The 25,695-nt window shown below is 39.7% G+C and overlaps 1 protein-coding gene, 1 non-coding gene and 1 pseudogene across 2 annotated transcripts in view; 2 read left to right on the top strand and 1 right to left on the bottom strand.

Moving 5' to 3' along the window:
• The window catches only part of Clcn5 (Cl-/H+ antiporter 5), a 174,844-nt gene that overhangs the window by 131,749 nt on the left and 17,400 nt on the right, over positions 1 to 25,695 (bottom strand). The window lies entirely within an intron of this gene.
• Positions 605 to 5,951, top strand: LOC150040742 (small ubiquitin-related modifier 1 pseudogene; annotated as a pseudogene).
• Positions 19,878 to 19,983, top strand: LOC150040741 (U6 spliceosomal RNA). The gene has a single exon (XR_016533911.1). It is a non-coding gene; the product is annotated as a U6 spliceosomal RNA (small nuclear RNA).

The raw sequence follows: 25,695 nt of genomic DNA, 5'->3' as shown, positions 1-25,695 counted from the left end.
AAAAGCGCCCAAGGACAGTACCCAGGCCCTCAGTTCAAGCCCCAGGACTAGAAGAAGAGGAAAAAAATGTTTCTCCTAAATTTTGGAGACTGAGTGATTAAAAGATTGTGGCAAGATAAAGTTAACCTATGTAAGGTCTCTAGGAGTGAGAATGAGCCTTGGACACTAGCGCCTGGCACATATTGGTACTCCTAGAAGATACCTAACTAAAGCCAATTGCTGATGGCTCATGCCTGAAATTCTAGATACTCAGGAGTCTAAGATCTGAACATCATGGTTCAAAAGCAGCTGGGCAGCAAAATCTGTGAGATTCTTATCTCCAATGAACCCACCAAAAGCTGAAAGTAGAGGTATGGCTCAAGTGGTACTAAGCCTTGAGTAAAACCCAAGCCAAGGGAGAATATAAGGCCCTGAGTTGAAGCCCCAGTACTGACACAAAAACCTAGCTAGAATAATATAATAAAAATAGCCATTTCTTTTTTAGGAAAATGGAATTCCTGGCAGCTGCAGTGTTGTGCTGTAGGGGAAAGGAGACCCCATGTTAAGATTATGCCTACCCATGGCTGATGCGGTGCAGAGACTCCTGAATGAAGCAATTGTCATTATGTATGACCAGGAAAAAAAAACTACAACTGAGACCTTGAGGAATAAGAAGGAAGAAAAATACATTGAACTCAAAATCACTGGACCATGTAGGTAGAAAAAAAATCTGTAGTTACCAAAATCAGTTTGATTGAATCAAGTTTTTATTCATTTTACTCATGTGAGAGAAACTATATTCAGTTGGCAGTGAGATTCACTTGAAAATGAAAAAAAAACACATCTCAAGAAACTCAAAGAATCAGCTTTTCAAAGACAGGGAGTTCCCATGAATTCACTAGGTTTCTCTTTGGGGTTCAGAGAATTGCTGATAATCATATTCCAAAAGAACTGGGAATGGAGGAAGTCACTGTGATTGAAGTTTATCAGGAACAAACGGGTGGGTCATTCAATGGTTTAGATATTCTTTTTATTTTGTTTTTCTTTTCCTTCAATCTTTTTTAATGGACCAGGTGCTAGTGGCTCATGCCTATAATACTAGCTACTCAAGAGGCTGAGATCTGAGGATCACTCTTGAAAACTAACCCAGACAGGTAACGTGCGGTAGTCTATGAGACTCTTACCGCTAATAAACTACTAAAAAGCTAGAAGTTGAGCTGTAGCTCAAGTGGCAGAGCTCTAGCCTTAAAAAAAAAAGCTCATGGACAGTTCCCAGAGCCCCAGTACTAGCACAAAAGAAAGAAGGAAGGAAGGAAGGAAGGAAGGAAGGAAGGAAGGAAGGAAGGAAGGAAGGAAGGAAGGAAGTAATTTAAATGATGTTCAAACTTGAAATGAATACCAGCACACAATCTCTTCTTCAAAATTTGCCAAATTTTAGAATTTATCCTAAATCCAACTAAATTTGGGTAGTAAAAGATCTCTACACAGAGTCTGATGAGAGACACAACAACATAAACAAGATCTCAGGGGACATAATAAATTAGGCAAACTCACTAGTGTAAGGTCCATCCTGAGAAGTGGGGTCTGGAAGCCTCCTCACGTCTCATCAGATCATGGGATGATTCCAGGCTCTGAGGTCAAATCCCCGTCCAGTGTGGCCACACCTTCTCCCGGCCCCTTCCGTACATAAGTGGGGGCCAAGGTGCTACATTCACTCCCCTGTGGCCATGGATGGCGGGGGTGCAGTTCAGAAAAATAAAACCTTTTTCCTTACTTCTCTTTTATCAGCCTACTTTATTTAAAACCTAACAACTAGACCCCTCAGGAAAAAAAAAAACATTATTTGCAGCTTAGTACATAGAGTGGAATAAGATTCCCTGTATTTAAGTACCAACATCATGAACTTGTAGTCACAAAGATCTAAACAAGGTGCTGAGCTTTATATGGCTCACTTCTTCATCTACAAAACTGAAGGGTGGAAATAACATCTACTTCAAACAATTGTGAAGATTAGTGAATCAGTATTAATACGATGCTTAGAATAAAGCTTAGCCCATACCTGATCCTATTTAAGCAAAATATTTTTAAAATGTTACTACTTATTCATTAAAGCTGGAAGTGGGGAGAAAAAAGTTTACTTCAAGCTACATGTCTCACTAAATCCAAGGACCTTACTTACAGTCTGATGGAATTAACAAAGCATTTTTTCTTTTTCTTTTCCTTTTTTTAACCAGGACATCATGTAATTTTATTTCAAATGTAAAAGTAAATGTTAAAACTGACATTCTTAAGCACTCCAAGCAAACACAACCATTTAAGCAATGTTAAAGTTATTCCCTCTAAAAACTGAGGGTGTGTTTCTTTTCTACTAACACACATCATAGTTTCCCAACAGTTTTCTTCTGTTTGGAAGACTTTGAATTCATGAATAAAAACTGCTTTAGAGATACTTTAGAACTCCTTTCCCGAAATAAAAACCTCTTTAGAGATACTTTAGAACAACTCCTCCCAAATGAAGACTAATTATTGTACAAATTGCCTCTACAGATTTTTTTCTTTAGAACCTAAATGCAAGTACAATACAGTATAATTTTAATCTATTTGCCAGAGTAAAAACAATCTCTCTTGAAAAGTACAATATAAACCTCGATCTTCCAGTTACCTCAAAAATTATTGTGTTATTTATCAACTAACCAACTTAACAAGAAGCATTATTTCTTAGTCTTTACTAACTCACAGGCATATACAGTGCCCAGTTCCTACCTCTTCCATATCTTTCTCTCCTATAAATGGATGAAATTAGTCATAAAAATTTGATGTAGGCCAGGTGCCAGTAGCTCACATTTGTAATCCTAGCTGCTCAGGTGTCTTAAAATCTGAAGATTGGGCTGGGAGTTTGGCCTAGTGGTAGAGTGCTTGCCTAGCATGCACAAAGACCTGGGTTTGATTCCTCAGTACCACATGCATAGAAAAGCTAGAAGTGGTGCTGAAGCTCAAGTGGTAGAGCTCTAGCCTTGAGAAAATTCAAGGACAGTGCTCAGGCCCTGAGCTCAAGCCCAGGACTGACAAAAAAAACCTGAAGATCATGTTTTGAAGCCAGCCTAGACAGGAAAGTCTGTTAGACTCTTATCTCCAATAAACCACCAAAAAGCCAGAAGTAAAGCTGTAGCTTACATGGTAGGTTGCTAGCCTTAAGCGAAAAAAAAAAGCTCATGAATAGCACCCAAACCCTGAGTTCAGGCCCCAGGGGTGGTATATACCACACACACACACACACACACACACACACACACACACACACACACACACACACACAATGTAAGACAACCCATTATACACACTTAAAATGTAGGTTTATGTCATTCACTAGTGTGGAAAAGGAAACTATGATAAGGAGTCTACACAATCAATTCAAACTTTTAGTATTTTCCCCCAACAATGTTCATTTTCAAAAGAAATCTGCTATTCCCCTTCTAATGCTTCTTCCTAAAAAATGCATCTTGGAAGTAGCTTACTACTTTGATTGGAACCAAAAGCAGCTCTGAATATTATCTGACACTTTCTGGCACACAGTTTGTGCTCAGTAATGGTTGTTCATCAAACATCCTTCTAGGCCAAAGCAAACTTACCATAATTAATACTGTTTTTTACATGACCAGAGCTAAAATTTCAACATGCATTACATCCAACTAGGAAGTACAGACCTCATAAGAGGTAGAATTACCACCTAACCAGTTAACCACCTTCAATGAATTTCCCCAAGATAAGAACAGTGCTAGTTTATTTTAGACTTAAGGTTTTGGTTTCAGTCATAACCATGATGCAGTGTAGGCATTCCATAGGATTTCTTCATGACTAAAGGAAGGAAAAAAGAGACTCAAATATTGATCAATAACCATTTTTTGCTTTGTTTATGGAAAAGCAGGGTCTCCCTATGTAGCATATGGTGGCCTCAAACTTGTAATCCTCCTGTCTCAGCTTCCCAAATGCTAAGATTACAGGCATATTCCATTATATTCAGCAAGACTTACTATATTTAAATAGCCTCACAACAAAACAATCCAGTTCTTCAGGATGATTCTGATGTGGTAGTCACTAATCATCCCACTATTTTTTTCAGTCGTGGGGCTTGAATTCAGTGTCTGAGCACTGTCCTTGGGTTTTCCTCAAGGCTAGAGTTCTACCACTTGTGCCACAGCACCACTTCCAGCTTTCTTCTAGTATGTGATACTGAAGAATCGAACCCCGGTCTTTGTGCATGCTAGGCAAGAACTCTATCACTAGGCCATACTCCCAGTCCTAGTCATCCCTCTTTGAGGGATGATATTGCACTAGTTTGTCACATCTTTCTTGAGATATCTTCTATGGAAAGAAATCAGATTCCTTTTTTTACAAACGTTAAGACCAGAATCACAGAGAGAGAGAGAGAGAGAGAGAGAGAGAGAGAGAGAGAGAGAGAGAGAGAGAGAGAGAGAACATGTATATTATTTAGAAATAGATTACATAAGTATATATTAGATCCTGGTATGTCTTTCGTTACAAGGAACCACCATTGAGGAAAACCCACACATGCTCAGAATGCAGAATTCATTCTGTGTATGCTTAATTCATTTTTTTCATAATCTATGCCACTCAACTTCTGCTAAAGACATGCCACCTTTAAACTAGTATCTATGACTTCAACTAAGCACATTCACCTTTGCCTTGCTTGGAGGATATCATTTGCTTGTGGAGGCAGATTTTCACAAAATTAAGAGTAGAGAAACATTCAGCAGATCATGCAGTCATCTCAACACAGCTGGCAATAACATGGGACTGATTAAGCGCTTCTCTGCATCAATTAAGTGGTGCAATGTGTGTAGAAACGTTTGTCTTAATTTTGAAAATTCTTTTGATTTTCTAACCGATTTATTCTTTGGCTCTGCAGACAGATCTGACTTCAAGCCCTAGTACTGCCAAACATTTGTACATACATGCATACATACACCAAATTATGACTTTCATCTCTTTTCTTCTTCAAATCACTTGCTGAGAATTCCTTTTACCACATGTAGTCCAGGTATACCAGCTCCTTCCTGTTATTCTGATACTGCATACACGTCTCATTAACACAGCAACACATCCGATGCAACGTCAATCTGTTACCATCACTACACCAAAAAGAAAGTAAAAGCTTTCCGGCTCAAGGCAGGAAATACAGGACGGGATTAGGCTTAAAAGGAAATAGATTGAAGCTGAGCACCAGTAGCTCATGCCTGTAATCCTGGATACTCATTAGACTGAGATCTGAAGACTACAGTTTAAAGCCAGCCAGAGCAGGACAGTCTATGAGACATTTATATCTAGTAGGCCACCCAAAAGCTAGAAGTGGAGCTGTGGTTCAAGTGGTAGAGCACTTGTTTTCAATGGGAAAAGCTCAGGGGAAAAGACCTTGGACTAGACTTCTGCTACTCATGAATGGTCCTCTACCACTTACACCAGTCTGCCAGGCCCCCAACCCCCAGCTTGGTTTCTCCATGGCTTCCAAGGGTGAAAAAGGAGGGTCCCATGGAAAAAGAAATGTTCTGTAAATTCACACTGAAGGATTCCAAGAAGGGACTAAGAAAGGGGGTGGAAAGTTTGTTGTGGATCCTTTACTCGCTCTGAGGAAGGATTAGGTGAAATGGGGATTTGCTAGAGATTGGGTCTGTTAGAAGGGAAAGAACCTCAGCAGTTTAGAATCCTCAGTAATGGACAGAATAGTGAAACACATCTGGATGCATCATAGACTAAGAAACCAATAGCCATGGAAAGGGGTTCTTTCTAGCATCTTACAACTGCCACTTGACTTGGAGAGAAATAGTATTTCCAGTTCACTTTGCCATTGTCTCAGCTAGTTAGTAGTAGACATTGCCTTCTCTTTCTCCACCCCAGATGATTTTCATATCCTGGGCTTTTTGGTCTCTGTCATTGAGATGGGCATGACGGTCTAGGTCTATGTCTTCCAGCTTGTTGCTGCTGTTTCTATTTTTGTGCCAGGCCTGGGTGTTGAATTCAGGGCTTGGGCACTGTCCCTGAGATTTGGTAGACATGAGTTGCACTCTATCACATTAGCCACAGCTCTATTTCCAGCTTTTTGATAGTTAATTGGAGATAAGGGTCTGATCATTTTTCCTGCATTCTTCATCTCTAGGCCTCCTGAGGAGCTAAGATTACAGCCTGGATTTTCTAGCTTCCTTACTATCCTACTTAGGTCTGGGATGAAGTGATACAACCAAGAACCTCAATTGTATTCCTACTGACTGGAAATGCTTAAGTAGAAAACTGAAGACTTTAAAAGCATGTAGAAACTTCACCTCTACTTCCAGTTAAAAGTCATGAGTTAAGACTGGAAGAGAGGAAAAGAGAAGTTTGTTGCTACTTCCATGATGTTGAAAGACAGGATACGCCTTTCTGGATAATCACTTGAGAGCTCAGAATCATAGACTACTAGCAAAGAATGAAGAACATTTCACAATATCAGGAAGAATTTTTTTGCTAGAGATTCACTAGAATGACAAATAGGGACTTCAATGATAATGTTAAAGAAAAAAAGAAGAAATACACCATTAGAAAAAAAACAACAACAACAAAGAAAATCCATAGTAGAAGGAATGCCCAAAACTTGACAAGTCTACGTACTGATTTCAGTGTAGTGATAACAAGGTCACTGGAGTACTAGGTATACTAGAAAGCAAATATGATCTCACAGTTATCACCCTCCAGAGCTGGTGAGCTTGCTTCTGGCATTTACTCATAGAAGGAAGTAGTAGAGACATTAAAGAGAGGTACTTCAACCAGGCTGACCAGCGTTCATCTCCCTGTGCTTGTGTTGCTTCACACATGCTATATGACCTTGGCTAAGACCTGTCTTCTATGAACCTTAAATGGCCCATCTGTAAATTGTGCATTAGAATAGTTACTTTTAATAAATTGTTGATGGAAAGTAAAGGTTAGAATGTATTTAAACAGCTATCACAGGGAATGGTACAGAGTAATCATTCAAAACATGGCCACTATCATGATCATTAACATCATGATTTTCAGCATCATCATCATCACCATCACCATCATTTTTAATTAAAAAAAGGCCATGTGTGTGTGTGTGTGTGTGTGTGTGTGTGTGTGTGTGTGTGTTGGAGTGTGAACTTGGGGCCTGAATGCTGTTTTTGAGCATTATTGCTCAAGTAGCTCTACTTCCAACTTTTTATGGTTAACTGAAGATAGGTCTCATGGTAGCTGGGCTCAGTGGTTTACGCCTATAATCTTAACTACTCTGGAGGATGAGATATGAGGATGACAGTTCAAAGTCAGTCCAGGCACTAAAGATTGTGAGACTCTTATCTCCAATTAACCACTAGAAAACCGGAAGTGGTGCTGTGGCTCAAGGGGTAGGGAGGTAGCCTTACACTGAAGAGTTCAGGGACAGTGCCCAAGCCTAGAATTCAAGCCCCACAACCCAACCAACCAAAAAAAAGTCTCATGGGCTTTCCTGCCTAGGCTGAATTCGATCTGAGATCCTCAGATCTCAGCCTCCTGGGTAGCTAGGATTACAGGTGTGAGCCACCAGCACCTATTTTAAAGATGTAATACTTTTTATGAGACTCAACAAGCCAGAAGCTGAAAAAACTGACAAAGAACATCTAGTGGAGAATTAAAAGCAAACAGAAAGAAATAATGAAGTTCCCTGAAACAGAAGACAGTGATACAAAAGTGAATTCTGTCCTCGAAACCCCTCTAAAGAGGCCCAGTCAACCTCATATGCACATTCACAGACTTTCACTGTTCTCTGTATCCTGGGACACACAACCCCCTCAATTTGAAGTGGTAAATCATGCTAACCTGTGAAACGTAAATGGTACAGGAGCCAGAATGCATGAGCTGAAGACTGAACAATGAGGAAACACAGATGGCTCTTTCAACATACTTTGCGGAAACAGGAAGGAAAAATGATATCCCATTTGTTTGTGAGGTTGGTAGGACTAAAAAGAAGATGTGGGGGAAGACATGAAGGCGGGATTCTTGGACATGTTTTCAGGCAGAACAAAGTGAGCTCTTTGCAAAAAGTACTTCAAATACAAGAAAGAGAATGGAGATGGGTTAATGGATCACACTTTTTTTTAAAAGACTTAGCTAGAGATAGGTAAAAAGAAAACTAAAGTTAGCCTTGGAAAAGATAATCCAAAAAAAACAAAACCATAAGGGCTGGGAATGTGAATTAGTGGTAGAGTGCTTGCCTAGCATGCATGAAGCCCTAGGTTTGATTACTCAGTACCACATAAACAGAAAAGGCTGGAAGTGACACTGTGGCTCAAGTGGTAGAGTGCTAGCCTTGAGCAGAGAGGCTCATGAGTTCAAGCCCCAGAACTGGCAAAAAAAAATGAAGACAAAATTAGCCACGTAAATAAGTGATTGAAAGCAATAAGTTTGTGACCAATAGGCTTTCTCTTTGCAAGGAGATATGGAACTAGATTATCTCTGAAGGGAACAAGGGATTCAGAGGACTAAATGAAGGGGCTAAAGGGTGTGGTAAGCAACTGGAACATTTGCTGTGGGAAATTGGAAAAGAAATCAAGTAGGAATGTGTAAAAAAGGATTAGTGAACAGCCGTTGAGAAGCCAGCTGTGGTTAGAAATCCCAGTGTGGTCACGGATATAATCAGCATGGTGAGACAATTTTCCCTAATACTTAGTCCACAGCCTGGGAAGGGGACAGAAGAAAACAGTTGGTCAAGTCCATCTAGGTTTGGGGATTGGCAGGGCAGGTGCAGCGGAACTAGAAAGATGGGAGGGAATTGAAGAGACTGTAGGAATTCATATCAAATGGCTGGTGGAGCAGGGTGGGGGGTGCTTGTTGTGTGGGAAAGAATACAAAAGCAAGAGCGGGTGGTAAGACAAGGAAAAAGAGAAGAAGCTGGAAATGATGATCTTGCAGTCCCAAGATTCTACGAGAATATAAAACAATGAATGTGGAAGGCTAGAAGTTTTTATTGAAAAGCTGCATTTAGAAGTAGCAAAGTTCCAGTTGTTGACATGATTAATTACTGGTTTCTAAGGCAGAGTGAACATGAAGGTCATATGAGTATGTGGAGATGAAGTCATCTGGCTACTAATGAGGTCTAGGATGAGAAGCAGGAGTCAGAGTAGCATAGAAGACTAAGATAGGTGCCAGAAGCCCTACAAATCAAAAGCAAGTAACCCAAATATTGGTCTGTGCCAATAAAGAGATCTGAAATAATTCTTACTAGCTGGGTCAAAGAAAAAAGACAAAAACAAAGTTTTTGAACAACATTCTGAAACTAGAAAATGATCAGTGAATGAGTAGCTTAAGAGGGTTGCAAAAACATAAAGCAGTGCAATCAAGGGAAAGAATTTCAGGGGGGGACAAAAGATTGCAAATACATAGACATGGCCAGGAGTGTGGCCTAGTGGTAGAGTGTTTGCCTCGCAAACATGAAGCCCTAGCTTGGTACCACATACATAGAAAAAGCCAGAAGTAGTGCTGTGGCTCAACTGGTAGAGCACTAACCTTGAGAAAACTCAAGAACTAGTGCCCAGGCTCTGAGTGCAAGTCTCAAAACTGGCAAAAAATACACACACACACACACTTCTTGACCAAAGAACAAAGGTTGAAGAAGGCAGAGGAGATGTGTGAAGGGGAGTGTCGGCCAGGAAAGAATATGCTTGCAAAAGGAGAAGAGTTGTGCTGAATTTGTAAGAGGGAAATAGCATCCTTTAGGATATTCAGGAAGCAATGAGAGGAACTAAAAACTCTGACTAAGTTTGATCAAGAAAGAAGAAGTGATTGACTAAAGCAGAAGTGAAAGAAACCTTTTGGAAATAAAACCATATCATCATAACTGCTACTGTACAACCACCATGGGCAAAAAAAGAGATAGGTACAAAGATATCCCCCCCTCCAGATATTGAGAATAAGAATTCCCAAGAGAGACCACAGTGACTCTTAAGTAGACTCACATCTAAGAGGAACAAAAGATTTGAGGTGCAGGGAAAGGTCTTATAATAATAGCAATCCCTGTGATCTTAAAGAAGAAAAAGGAGAAATGACTAGAGAACACAATGTAGCCACACAGAAAACATGTTGGTAAGTTACGGGAACTAACATAGCTATAGCAGGTGCAGATTTTTCAGAGTACAATCATCTACCCTAAGTAGAAGATATATGTGAACAGGTGACAGAGAGGGGGAGAGAGCAAGTGTGCAAGCCAGAACACCCATGAGATGATCCAATTTCTATCTCTATTCCTTCTTAAGTGAGAGGGATAATTTTTCAAACTGGAGCATAAGTATGAGCAAGAGTTCATCAGAACCCAACAGATGCTGTTGACATATGGAAAACAGAAAGCCATTTCAAATTGGGATCCCTGGGCCCAGACGAAGTATAGTCTCTGGTATTAAGATAAGCTACGTTCTTGATGGAGAAGCCCCTACTGCTGCTTTTTAGAAGAAAAAAGAAGTGACAGTGGGATGGGAATGGAGCTCACTGGTAGAGCGCTTGCCTAGCATACAAACATGGCAGACTAGAAAGATGAAGGAGAGTTATTTGATGACTAATAGCTCATTCTTTTTAATATGAGAATATTTCTGAAACAGCTCAGAAAATAAAATCTGCTGATTTTAATGGGGCAAAAAAGCAGTCTATAATGAAATATTAAACAGACTGCAGTAGCTATAGAGGCATGGCTGTTGAAAATGGTAGATCAAGGCAACATCATTAAGTCAGTGTTTTTGAATTTCTGTATTTCACTAATGGCAATTGTTCCTTATAGAACAAATTCACATGAGGGCCCGGGAGTTTGGCCTAGTGGTAGAGTGCTTGCCTAGCATGCACAAAGACACGGGTTCAATTCCTCGGTACCACATACAGAGAAAAAAAAACCAGAAATGGTGTTGAGGCTCAAGTGGTAGAGCTGTAGCCTTGAGAAAGTCCAAGGACAATGCTCGGGCCCTGAGTTCAAGCCCAAGACAGGCCAAAAAAAAGAATTAATTCATATGAAACACTGGAGTATATCCTAGACTACTAAACAAACAGGTTGATTTATGACTGACTAACCTTACTCAGAAAGAACACTAATGGAACAAACAACTTGGATGAACTTCAAGGAAATTATGCTGCACAGGAAAAAAATATGTCAAAAGGACGTACAGTCCTTGGTTCCATTTATGTGATATTCATGAAGTAATGTAATTATAGAGATGAAGAACAGATTAGTGACTGCGAGAAGTTAGAGACGAGGAAGGGGAAGGAATGTAGCTCTTTAAGGTAGAACAAGAGAGTCCTGCAGTATTAGGAATCTGGTAGCTCAGTGTCTTGATTTTGGTTGTGGTTACACATGGAGACACACATACACACACACACACTCAGGAATGGTCTCCCTCATGTTCTCTCCCCCATAACCTTTAGTGGAGAGGACCAATGTTGATTTCTTGGTATGGTATTGTACCATAGTCATATAAGACATTACTATAGGAGGAAGTTAGAAAGAGTACATGGGACTTGTCTATATCTTTATTTGCAATATCTATATTTAGCTTAACTAATAAAAATTTTATCCAAAACTAAATTTCATTATTTTATTGTATTTGTTATTATTAAGGTGATATACTGAGAGGCTATTGTTTCAGAAGTCAGGTAATAAATACATTTCTTTTTGGACAATGTCACCCTCAGTATTTTTTGCTGATATTTCCATGCCTGTATATGATGTATTTTGGTAATATTTTTTGCTGGTCCTGGGGCTTGAACTCAGGGCCTAGGTGCTGTCCCTGAGGTCTGAGGATCAAAGTTCAAAGCTAGCCTGGACAGGCAAGACTGTTATCTAAAAAGCTAAAAGTGAAGCTGTGGCTCAAGTTACAAAATGCCAAGTTCCATCCAAAAAAAAAAAGTAGGGGGTAGGGGAGGGAAACGCGGACAAAAACATGAGAAGGGGTAGCAATGTGTGAAGTAATGCACCTACTACCTACCTGGCAAATGTAACTATAACCCCTGTATACATTATCCAAATGATTAAAAAAAAAAACCTAAGAAACAGTGGCCAGGCTATGAGTTCAAGTCCCAATACAGCATGAAAGGGAGGTGAGGGAGGTAGGGAAAGAGAGAGGGAAGGAGAGAGGGAGGGTGGGGAGGAAAGGAAGAAATAGAAAGGAAGGAAGGAAGGAAGCAAGGAATGAAGGAAGGAAGGAAGGAAGCAAGGAAGGAAGGAGATGAGGAGGGGAAAGGGAAAGAAAGGAGGAAAGGGGAGAAGTGGAAGGAAGAGAAGGAAAAGGAGGAAGGGAGGGAGGGAGGGAGGGAGGAAGGAAGGGAGGGAGGGAGGAAGGAAGGAAGGAAGGAAGGAAGGAAGGAAGGAAGGAAGGAAGGAAGGAAGGAAGGAAGGAAAGGAAAGGAAGCCCCTGAGTAATGAAGTCAGGCAATATCAGCCTGATATGTTTCCTGCTGTGCTGGTGTTGTACCCAAATTCCTAGGATCCCGAAAGAACCACCAGAGGCCGAAGTCAAAGCAAAGAAACAAGGGTCGTTTATTACGAGTTCAAACTCGTACCTCCGCGTATCTGTAGCCGGCAACGCTAAGAGGCTCCGAACAAAGGTTTTACACAGCTTTTACAGGGGAATTCCATAGTTACAATCACCTGATTGGCTGTTTGGTAACTTCAAACCACTGGTCGCTTCAGGATTGGTCAGAGCTCAGGTGTTTAACCATTGAGCATTGGGCTGTTGCCACCTGGGGTTCAAGTCCCGGCTAGTTCCCGGAACATGTGTTTTTGATTCCTAGTACATGGGCCCTGAGCAAGGGGGGGGAAGGGGTCATTCCCAGAACATGGGACAATCTTGGCACAACACTGGTAATGTCAGAAAACAACTGGAAACAATAACCAAAATGTCCAGCAACTAGAGGACTGGATTCATAACTTATAGCACATCAATAAAAATGGAGTAGTCAAAAGTATTGTTTTAGATGAAGAACAGATGTTAAATCTATATACTCACAAACTAAAGGTGAAAAACACAGCTTATTAAATGATATATTTTAGCATTAAAGTTACACACATTCATACACATGAAACAGGCTATACCCATGAGTGTCAATGATGGTAGTCTTTTTTTTGTCAGTTGTGGGCCTTGAACTCAGGGCCTGAGTGCTGTCCGTGAGCCTCTTTTGTGCTCAATGCTAGGTCTCTACTACTTGAGCCACAGTGCCACTTCCTGCTATTTTTTTTGTCGGTTGTGGTTTTCTGTCTGGCCTACTTCCTGTTTTTGTGTGGTTAATTGGAGAAGAGTCTTCTGGGCAGAGCATGGCTCATGCCTGTAATCCTAGCTACTCAGGAGGCTGACATCTGAGGGTCAAAGGTTCAAAGCCAGCCCAGCACAGAAGGACCTGAGACTTATCTCCAATTAAACTCTAGAAAACAGGAAGTAGGGCTTGGCTCAAGGGTAAGGTGGTAGCCTTGAGCTGAAAAACTCAGGGACCATGCCCAGGCCCAGGGGTAGGGCGTTAGCCTTGAGCTGAAGAGCTCAGGGACAGTGCCCATGCTGAGTTCAAGCCCCATGACCCACAAAAAAGTCTCCGGGATGCTCCCTGGGCTGGCTTTGAACCATGATCCTCATATCAGATATCAGCCTTCAGAGTAGCTAGTATTACAGGCATGAACTATAGGCACCTGGCAATGGTTGTCTTTTTAAATTGGTAATTTTTAAATTTTTGTTTCATATTTATCTAATTTTTTTGCAGTCTTGGGGCTTGAACTCAGGGTCTGGACACCATCCTTGGACTTTCTCAAGGCTAACACTTTACCACTTGAGTTACAGCACCACTTCTGGCTTTTTCTGAGTATGTGGTACCAAGGAATTAAACCCAGGGCTTCATGTGTGCTTGGCAGGCACTTTACCACTAGGCCAAACTCCCAGCCCTTATAATACTCTTTCTTAACCCCTTCTTCCCTCCTCCCATTTTAAACAGTTTAGTGGGTTTCATTATATTACTTGCATACATATATATATATATATATGTGTGTGTATATATGTATATATATATCATGCTTCAGTCATACTAAGTCCCATTACCTTCTTCTTTTGCTGTCATACCCCTTTTATAATTATTAATATATATTTATTTTATAAAGAAAAGATATGAGGCCGGAAGCAGTGGCTCATGCCTGTAATCCTAGCTACTCGGGAGCTTGAGATATGAGAATCAAGGTTCAAAGCCAGCCCAGGCACAAAAAGCACCTGAGACTCTTATCTCCAATTACCCTCCAGAAAACTAGAAATGGGGCTTGGGTCAAGGGTAAGGAGGTAGCCTTGAGCTGAAGAGCTCAGGGACAGTGCCCAGGCTGAGTTCAAGTCCCATGACCCACACAAAAAAAGGAAAGATACGAATTATTTCTGCATATGAAACTTAGGTGCTCTAACATTCTACACCAGCATCCCTTTGTAGCTTTAACATTTTAAGATTCTATAAGAAGAAAAACCAATTAACTGGATGATATCCTCGGGAGAATAAGAAGGAGTCACTGTAGCATATTTCACATTAATGGTGAAAATTCTATTAGCATAAAACAAGCCAAAAAACATAAAATAAAAACAACTAGAAGACAAAGGTAGTCTGCTTTCAAATACAAACTAGAATCCTCACTACTTAAAAGTATAAAGTTCTTTGCTTCCCAAATTTTACCTTGAAAACAGTATTTTTTTGTTTTTAAGCAATGTTTGTTTATAAAGGTTTGTATTAGCATATATTAGTTGTACAAAGGGGTATTCGTGGTGACATTTCCACACATGTATGCACTGTATCATAATCAAACGCACCCTCTCTATCAATCTCTGATACTACCTCCTTCTAAAACAATTTCAACAGGTTTATTGTTCTATTTTTATACATGCAAACAAACTACCTTGACTATACTCATCCTTATTCTCCCTCTCTTCAAAGTTCTTTTTTAAATACCAAATGTCTTCACAAAAAAGTAATCAATTTCATATACAGTTGGTAGCTATGAGCAAAGACCAGAACTGCTCACAATAATATTAGTGGGGTAATGGAGTGTTTTCCACTCTTTACACTTTTAGAGGAGTTTATCACAATGACACCCTTTCTCTCTTTTAGCCAGCCCCCTTACTTACTCTTCCCAGTTATTTACCTGAGAGATTAGACATGAAGAAATACATGTTAAACCTAAATGTCAACGTGGAGCCATTTTAACCACAGTTTACAAATAATGTAACTCCCTGCGCATCCATCTCTAGATATATGTGCATCCTATGCACATGCAATAGAGCAATTTAAAGAAAGAGAGCTGTTGTTCAAGTGGTGGAGTGTCATCCTTGAGCAAAAAAAAGCCAAGCAAGAGCCCGGAGTTCAAGAGCCCTAAGTAAAGCAAACATGCATGCTTGTGCATGCGAGCATGCATGCACGCGCACACATACACACACACACACACACACACTCTCAGGAGGAAGGCACAGGGACACAAATGGTCTCCAAATATCCACATTTTAAAGGATCTGAATTCCCTCTTCATTTTGTACCAGACAGAGCTTCCATTTGGTAAGCAGAAAACCATGCCAACTCAGCGACCAGTCACCTAGGTCTGCATGTCCCTTTGAGCATAAAAGGAACTTCTAGCCAGGAGGTCATAAGTAGGAGAATCTTGAACAGGGCAAAAGAAAATGTGAGACCCTACCTGAAAGATAACCAAAGTGGAAGAGGGCTGAGGGCATGGCTCCAGTGGCAGAGCCCCTGCTTAGCAAGTTTGAGACCTTGAAGTCAAACCTCAGTGGGGCACTGGTGGCTCATGCCTGTAATCCTAGCAACATGGAAGGCTGAGATCTAAGAAACAAGTTTTGAAGCCAGCCCAGACAGGAAAGTCTGAGAGACTCTCATCTCTAATTAACCACCAAAACTAAGTCAGAAGTGGAGCTGTAACTCAAGTTGTAGAACAGTAGCCATGAGCAAAAGAACCCAGGGTTGATATCCAGACCTGAATTCAAGCCCCTGTACTGGCAGAACAAATAAAAAGGCTAACTAAGAAGTAAAGAAAGAGGAAAAGAAGGTGAAAGTAACTTATTTTGTGCCAGTATTAAGACTTCAACTCAGGGACTAGGTGTTCTTCCTTTTTCTGTTCCTGTTCATGGCTAGTACTCTACCACTTGAGCCACAGCTCCACTGCATGCTTGTTTTGGTGGTGGTTAACTAGAGAAAAGAATGTCATGGACTTTTCTGCCACCGCTGGCTTCAAATCAGATCTCAGGATCTGGATTGATCCTCAGATCTCAGCCTCTTGAGTAGTATAGGCATGAGCTACCAGTACCAAGTTTAGATGAAATTAACTTTAACATGGAGTTTTATCCAACCCAATATACACAAAGGTCACCCAGTAATGAATGTATCAACTAAGATATTTTAGATTCTTCATCATATTGTCTTTGAAATCCAGTGTGCATTTTACAGTGAAAGCTTATTTCCAATTATACCAGCCACTGCTTATTAGCTGTGAAATCTGGCTGCTTTTCTACTTTCTCCTCATTATTTCTTCAATTTGAAAAAAAGGATAGTAACATTTATCTTATTGAACGAGGTTTCAGTTGAAAATGTCACATGTGTAAGACAGTACCTGGCAAACTATAAAAAGTTTAGTAAATATTAGCTACCATGATTGTCATCCACTCATGAAAAATCTGAGCCAAAATAAAACAAATATATATTTCCCAAATTCATAAAGGAAATCAATGCAGGTCCTATATTTTCTATTTTTAGTAGTTATCTGTTAAACCAGGCAGGGCTTCTCGGAGCGATGAAAAATCTTATTTTTTTACCCATTTAAAATTCCAAACTAGTGACCAAATGGAGTTTGGGAGTCAGTCCAAAAGGCAACATTCTTCAAAATGGTAGCTTAGAGCAGTGCCATCCAGCTGTGAAATACTAATGTTTCTTTCATTCAACTGCTTCCTTTAAGCTCTGCCCCCACTGGCTGTAATATTTCAGCTATGTCAATAAATGTAAAACTTTAACTTGTTTTGTTCTGCACTACTTAAGTTCATTTGGGTGTTTTACTTAATGATGGGCAAGAGTAAATATTCTTGCATCGGTTTAAAAATACCCAGCACCTAAGACCACCCAATCTTTTTTGCCAGTCCTGGGGCTTGAACTCAGGGCCTGAATACTATCCTTGGGCTTTCTCAAGGCTCGTGCTCTACCACTTGAGCCACAGCACCACTTCCAGCTTTTTCTATGTATGTAGTACCAAGGAATTGAACCCGGATCTTCGTGCATGCTAGGCAAGCACTCTACCACTAGGCCAAACTCCCACCCCCCCCATCACCAATCCTTTGTTAAACACTTTGTAGTTCTCTACAGAAAATGCAAGGGTTAAGATTCAGAAGCTGAAAATGGCCTAGGAATCAGACTACTTGGGGCCTTGGGTCTGTGGCCTTGAGTCTGTGAATTAATCACTCACTACGTGACTTAAAGCAACACATTTAATATGTCTGAGCTTTCTGAGCCATATCTATTTAAGATAAGTTCATACTAAGTACTAAAACACAAAATCACTCAGCATAAAACTGCATTAAGTGGTAAAAATTTGTGTATCTGTCTTTTGAAGTACTCTGATAAGGAGAGCTCCACTAAAACCTTCTCAATAGTTCAGAAAACTGAGGCTCAGGAAAGGTAAGTTGTTCGCTCAATAGGTATTGGTAACTAGATGGCACAGAAAAAAGGCAACACATTTATGCCAAATATAGCAGAGAAACCATAAAATCATCTCCAATAATGTCCAATCTCTGGTGTCCGATGTCTTGCATTGAGTGTAGGAAGAAACTGCAAATAGGTTCTAAACATCAAAGGACAAGAATTATTGGATTGTCACTCCTCTGAGTAGGCATATATATATATATATATATATATATATATCCCATATACATTTGTGGATGCAACACACATAAGCATGAATGATTGTCGGGCACTGGTGGTTTATGCCTGTAATAATCCTAGCTACTCGGGAGGCTGACAAGTGAGGATCATGGTTCGAAACCAGCCTCGGTAGGGAAGTTTGTGTGACTTTTATCTCTAATTAATCACCCCCCCCAAAAAAAAAGCTGGAAATAGAGCTGTAGCTCGAGTGGTAGAATGCTAGACTTGACCACAAAAAGAAAAAGTACAGGGCAGTGCCCAAGCCCAGAGTTCAAGTTCCAGGAGAAGCAAAAAAACAAAACTTAAAATACATGAATGATATGTGTGTGTGTGTGTGTGTGTGTGTGTGTGTGTGTGTGTGTTGAAAGAGACTATCCCTGAGGCCTTCAAGAAATAAGCTTTTATGTGAAATGCCTAGGAGTCACATGGTAGGCAACTGGATTCAGCTGCTAAGATCTGATCCTACAACCACAAAGAACAAAATTCTGCCATAACTATGTAACCTAGAAGAGTATGTTGAGCCTGAGATGAGACCACACTCCCTATTCATATCTTGATTGCAACCTGAGAGAACCTAAGCCAAGGGCCTAGCTGAACCATGAAAGGCTCCCAACCCATAGAAACTATGAAGTAATAAAAAGTATGTTATTTTCAATAAAGTTGGTGATGATTTACTATGCAGCAATAAACAATAAATGCATCCAGAAGAATTGTGTTCTAGTCTTGGGGACTGAACTAAGCACCCAGGTACTGTCTCTGAGCTTTATTGCTCAAAGCTAGTGCTCTGCCACTTGAGCCACAGCACCACTTCTGGCTTTTTTTGGTTGGCTAATTGAGGATAAGAGTCTTGGGGACTTTCCTTCTGATGCTAGCTTTGTACCTCAATGCTTAGATCTTGGCTTCCTCAGTCGTCAGGATTATAGGCATGAATCTCCTGCACCTAGCCCAAGAAACATTCTTATTGATTACTTGAATAAATAAATATATATGTGAAATAATATAATCACAGAATAAGCTTAAAGTTTATTAAAATTTAAGTAAAAGCATCAAAAGAAAGCTTGTTAACAATAAAAAATTAAAATGGCAGAAAAACATATGAGAAAATGCTCCTCATCCATGGTCATAAAGGAAATGCAAATAAAAACAACCCTAAGATACCACCTTACCCCAACAAGAATGGCCAAGATTTTGAACTCAGACAGTGACAGTTGCTGGCTGGGTTGTGGAGAAAAAGGAACCCTACTACACTGCTGGTGGAATTGTAAACTAGTTCAGCCACTCTGGAAAGCAGTATGGAGGTTTCTTAAAGAACTGAAAATTGATCTTCCCTATGATCCTGCCATACCACTTCTGCACATCTATCCTGAACATCATAACCCAAGATATGATAAGGACGCCTGCTCAGCTATGTTCATCTCTGCACTATTCACAATAGCCAGGTGATGGCAACAATTCAGATGCCCTACTACAGATGAATGGATACAGAAAATGTGGTATATATACACAATGGAATTCTACATAGCCAACAGACAAGATAAAAGAATGGCATTCGCAGGGGAGTGGATGAATCTAGAGCGAATCATGTTGAGTGAGATAAGTCAAGACCAAAAGAACAAAAGGCACATGGTATCCTTAATATGTGGCTATTAGATCCAAACAGTAAAAGAGCGAGGACTCAATATTTGCATACCCAATGCTATGGACATGGTATTGGAAATATAAACACAACTACATAGACATAAAAACCTATGACTCTATAGACATGTTTTATTTCATAAATTAATATGTATCTATGATATACAAACCCTTAGCCTAATTTTGATTATGTTATAAAAACTAAGTGCCAGTGATTGTATATAGAGATTTCCTTCTTGAACACTTGTTTGTTAAACACGTCATTTGAAATATGATGTAAAAATCAATGTTAATAAATTCCTTAATAAAAAAATTAAAAAGTGCTCATTTCAACGGTACATATATTAAAAATGAGACCACACAAAGAAGAGTAGCGTGACTTTGGACAAGGATAATACACAGATTTATGAAACATGCCTTCCCTTAATTTAAAGGAGGCAATAGACACATAAAGGAAGAGGGCCATCAGTTTATTATGAACTCATAATAAGACAAAGCTCCCAATAACACAATTTTATTAGAGATCATGTTACCAGAGCTTAGCATACAAAAGATCTTTCTATAATGACATATTATCTGGTTGAATCAAATCAATATATACATCTTTGATGGATCCATCAAAGGACAAATAGAAGGACAGTAAACTATGCTTCCATCCTATAAGAATCTTCTACTCTATCTAGAAAGCTAAAATAAACATATAAAAAAGTGACATTGGCGGGAGTCTGGCCTAGTGGTAGAGTGCTTGCCTAGCATGCACGAAGACCCAGGTTCAATTACTTGGTACCACATTCATAACAAAAAGCCAGAAATGGTGCTGTGCAGAAATGGTGCTGTGGCTCAAGTGGTAGAGCTCTAGCCTTGAGAAAACCCAAGGACAGTGCTCAGTCCCTGAGTTCAACGCCCAGGACTGCCAAAAAAAAAATGACACCACTGCCAGGTGCCAGTGGCTCACGCCTGTAATCCTTGCTACTCAGGACGCTAAGATCTGTGGATAATGGTTCAAGGCCAGTCCATGCAGGTTAAACCAAGAGTCTCTTATCTCCAGTTTATCACCAGAACATCCAGAAGTGGTAGAACAACTTGACTTAAGCAACAAAGTTCAAGACAATACCTAGGCCCTAAATTCAAGCCCCAGGACAGGTACAAAAATGAAGTGATACCACAAAGAATTTAACTCCAGGAAACGGAAACAAGAGGATTTTTAATTTGTTGTTTTGGGGTTTTTTTTGTGTGTTTCTTGTTTATCTGTCTTTGGGAGGGTAAGGGGAGGACAGAAATGAAGTGACAAAGTGTGAACAGATGCAGCAGTAGTACTCACTGGACCCTGCACTGAAAATGAACTCTATTGCCAGGTGCTCCTAACTACTCAGGAAACTGAATTCTGACGATCATGGTTCAAAGCCTGCCCAGGCAGGAAAGTTTGTGAGACTCTTACCTCCAATTAAGCATGAGAAAACCAGAAGTGAAGCTGTGACTCAAAGTGGTAGAGCATTAACCCTGAGCAGAAGAGCTCAGGGACAAAGCCCAAGCCTGAGTTCAAGCCCCACAACTGACTAAAAAAAAGAAACTACTCATCTTGTGTGTAGGGACAGGAAGCAGGAAAACTAGGAGAGGGAGGGGGAAGGGGTGACACTGTCCAAAAAGAAATCTATTCTTTATTTGATGTATGTACCTATAACCCCTCTATACATCACTTTTACAATAATAAAATAGAAAAATTTTGAAAAAGAAAAAAATTTCACTAACAGCTTAAGAGGAAAGGTTTATAAAAGTTAACTTAATTGCAATTAAGCTAACAATGAGTTAAATATAATAAAGCAAGCAGATTAGAAGAGGAAGATAAGCTGGGTTATTAATATTACAATATTTTTTTCGAATTGTGGTATAAAACTGAAGGTATTTCAAACTGGAGTTCAGCCTCACATTTCTGAATGTGAACACTCAAATATCAAAAATACGGTGGTGAAACATTCAATCTGTGCTAGTTCAGAGGTTTTTGGAGTGACAAATTGCATTTTTCCCGATGAGTAAATATGGCCAAAGATAGTGTTAAATAATTTGCTCACACCTACAAGTCAGTAAACCAACAGAACTGGAAAGCAGATTTTTTCGCTTTGTCTAGTATGCTAATGAAAACTCACTAGGCCTTTCTAGGTTACAAAGACTACTTCCACTTAACCAATGTCTTCACTAAATCATTTGAAATTCTGTCTTATTTTTTTCCCTACAAATCTCAGTAATCAGCCTTATGTTGTTTCTCACATGTATCTCTTTGTTTAATCCCCGAAGTCAATGTCTTATATCCAGGCTCTCAATGTTCTATTTGCATCTTTTTTTTTTTTTTTGGCAGTCCTGGGGCTTGAACTCAGGGCACTGTCCATGAGCTTCTTTTGCTCAAGGTTAGCACTCTACCATGTGAGACACAGCGCCACTTCCTGCTTTTTCTGTTTATGTGGTACTGAGGAATCAAACCCAGGGATTCATGCATGCTAGGCAAGCACTCCACCGCTAAGCCACATTCCTAGTCTTCTATTTGAATCTTTACAGCAATCTCATAACTTATCTTCCCAGTTCTAGCATCTATATCTGGTCCAGTAGTTCTGATCTCAGACCTCAGCAACTCTTTGCTCAAAGCCCTTTAATTTCACCGCAGTGTATGCAGTATGAAGTACAGAACTCTTAGTTTTGGAGCCACAGTTCATGTCTTCTCCATCCACTTCATAACTATGTAACATGAAGCCTCAACTTTCTCCTGTGTAAATGGGAACAGTATTGATGGTATCATAGGTCCTAGTCTCCCTGGGCCAGTCCTTTTGTTTCTCTATATTCCATCTGAATAGCACTTCACTCTTAAGTTTTGTAGGATCACAGTTTGAAGCCAACCGTGGCAAAAAAAAAAATCCACACAACTCCATCTCTAAAAGTAACCAGCAAAAGGGAGTGCTGAGGTGTGGCTCAAGTGGTACAGTGCCAGCAAGGGAACAAGCTAAGCAAACACCCAAGGCTTTGAAGACAAATCCCACTATTGCCCCCCAAAAAATCCAACCTATAGCAGTATTCTATAACTCAGACTGTGCCTGTAAGACAACGGCTGGTAGAGGCATGCCTGAAATTCTAGCTATCAAAAAGGCTGAGACCTCAGGGTGACAGTTCAAAGCCAACCTGAGCTGGAAAATCTGCTTCCAATTAATAGCCAAAAGCCCAAAGGAGAGGTGTGGCTGAAGTGGTAGAGCACAACACTTAGTGCATCCTGAGTGCAAGGCCCACTGCACTACCCCCCCCATGTTAGCTCAAGTTGTTAACTCCCCTGAGACTTGTTTTTGACAGAACAGTGTCTGCTTCTGAATCTTCTTAGTCACACACACAATTTTTAGTAATTTCTTCCACACAGAAAATAGTCACAGCTGGCCTCAACGGCTCATGCCTATAATCCTAGCTACTCAGGAGGCTGAAATCTGGGGATCGAGGTTCAAAGCAAGCCTAGGCACTAAAGACCTTGAGACACTTCTCTCCAATTAACCTCTAGAAAACAGGAAGTGGAGCTGAAGCTCCAGGGGTAGTGTGGTAGCCTTGATCTGAAGAGCTCAGGGACAGCGCCTAGGCCCAGAATTAAAGCCCCATGACCCACACAGACAAAAAAAAGAAGATAGCCACAAAATTACTTACTTAAATTTAAAAAGAATGAAGAAGATTGGCTACAGAAGCATGTATCCATAGATTGTGTTCTGGCTTTCTACTTTCATACTCCCTTGAAATCTTATATTTGCTTTCAGGATCACACAGAGTACTCTGATAGGAAATTTCTTCTTTCTCAACTGGCTATCAGCCTGATTATTTTGGGATGGCAGAAAATGGATTCTGGAAGCTATGGTCCTAGGAATAAAAAAATAACCAACAGCGAAGCTGCCTTAAATCTATTCTGAACCAGTGATGTTACAACCATGGACTATTACACAACCATTGTATGCCTAAATTCCTGTATCCTAAACAGTTATTATGAAGATTAAAGGAGATTAACCATATGAAGCACTTTTTAAAACACCTAAGAACTCAATAAATAACAGCTTTTATTCTTTCATCTTTTCTTTTTCAGCCTCAGCCAATTCAGAATAACTTTTACCATGGAGTAAGAAATCTAAACAATAACCTTTACACAGAGCCAGGTCAGTTTCTCAGCAAACAAAGTCTAGCCCAGGCTCAGCTGAGGATTTTTTTTTCTGTCTTTCTAGAATGTCTGGCGATTTTTCTCCCAATTTCTCCCAAAGGAGTAGACTAAGCAGCAGCCATTTCCCCCAGCTTCTATGATTACAACCAAAGATGAGCATCTTCCTGCCTTGGTTCAGTATGCATAACCTCCAGGTACAAGTTCAAGTTCAATCCCAAAGTATACTTCAGGAAGCCCTTCAAGCTCTTTGATACCCTTCCCACACAACCAGAAAAAAACATCTCAAAAGTTGCATTATTTGTCATTCAAGGGTTTCTCTTCCTATCTACATGCTGAAATGACAGTCATCTTTCTCTCAATTTTTCCCATCACTGCTACCTATCTGATTACAAACTTCCTCCATCAATGTCCTAGAGTACAATTTTGCTTCTTAATCATTTAAAAATAACCTACAATCTATGTCCTCCATGATTTTAGAAATATTAGAGAACTAGGGTTAGCTAACAAAGAATAATCCCTATTCTCTCCATTCAAAACGGGGCAATAGAACTCCATGTATTACTCAGAGAACACCAGACTGATATTTCTTTTTTTTCCTTTTGATTGGTTATGGGGCTTAAACTTAAAGCCTGAATGCTGTCCCTGAACTCTTTGGCTTAAAACTAGTGCTCTACTTCTTGAGCCACAGTGCCACTTCCCATACTGATATTTCTTCAAATGGATTGGAGGCTAGAGCCCTCTTTTTAGGACAGACAGGCCAAAAGAAACCTGAAGGATTTAAAGACGAAATCAAAACTTCATAATATAAATAATGTATTAAGCAACATTATGCCTTCTATACTTCAAACATATGCCTATGTCTGAATTTCTCCTTAGGCCTTTAAACAAAAAACTCAAGAACTTATAACCTAACATTCTCTTATAACAATCAAATAAGCTTAACAACTGCAAAAGCTATTATTCCAGACTCTGAGACATATTATAAACTGTAGAATACAATACCATTACTGTATTGCTTAGGTATTAAGTACTGGGTATTAAAGCACTCAGATTAAAATTAATGGTATAATTACAACTGTTTCATCAAAAAATAAAAAAAACACGGGGCCAGGAGTTTGGCCTAGTGGTAGAGTGCTTGCCTAGCATGCACTAAGACCCAGGTTTGGTTCCTCGGTACCACATACATAGAAAAAAAGCCGGAAGTGGTGCTGTGACTCAAGTGGTAGAGCTCTAGCCTTGAGAAAGTTCCAAGGACAGTACTCAAGCCCTGCGCTCAAGCCCAGGAATGGCAAAATAATAATAATAATAATAATAATAATAATAATAATAACCATAATTTTACTCATATTTCATCTTACTTATTTTCTTAGCATTAAAATTGAACAAAACCCTCTGGCTATAATGATTTGTTGGTGGCTTGCTGGTAGAGACCCTTGCTTTGCTGCCTTGGCCTCCTGTACATCTCAACCAACCTCCCATCCCAACCAATATTATACCTTTAATTTCTTAGTGTAAAGTAATACTGTCAAGGAAAGAATCTAGTGAATTTTGCATTTTCTTTCTCTGTTATTTAATTAAGTAGAATGGTGTTAGGTACCTATATCCACTCTTCATTCCCTAGATTTTTTTCTTTATGCTGAACAGAAACTCTGTACCCATTTCTCCATCCTGAATAAATCTGTAGTATTTATTCTACTCTGTCTCTATTGACTTTCCTATTCTAGGTACTTGATATAATACTAATCACATGACATTTGTCCTACTGGGCCCATGTTTTCCACAGTTAAACATGCTGTAATATGCAGCAGGATTGAATTCCTTTGTATGAATGTTCCTATCTATATGTGTATTTATATTATATATAGTCTATATAAAGAGACTATATTTTAGTTAACCATATTCTAGTTAATCATTCCTCTGTTGGTAGACAGATATTAATTAAACCTTTTTGCTACTGAAGAAATGGTGAG

Source organism: Megascapheus bottae, chromosome X (assembly GCF_031878675.1).
Source record: "Megascapheus bottae isolate mThoBot1 chromosome X, mThoBot2.hap1, whole genome shotgun sequence".
Lineage (NCBI taxonomy): Eukaryota > Metazoa > Chordata > Mammalia > Rodentia > Geomyidae > Megascapheus > Megascapheus bottae.
The sequence above is the reverse complement of the archived record's forward strand: the minus strand, read 5'-3'. Positions and strand labels throughout refer to the sequence as shown.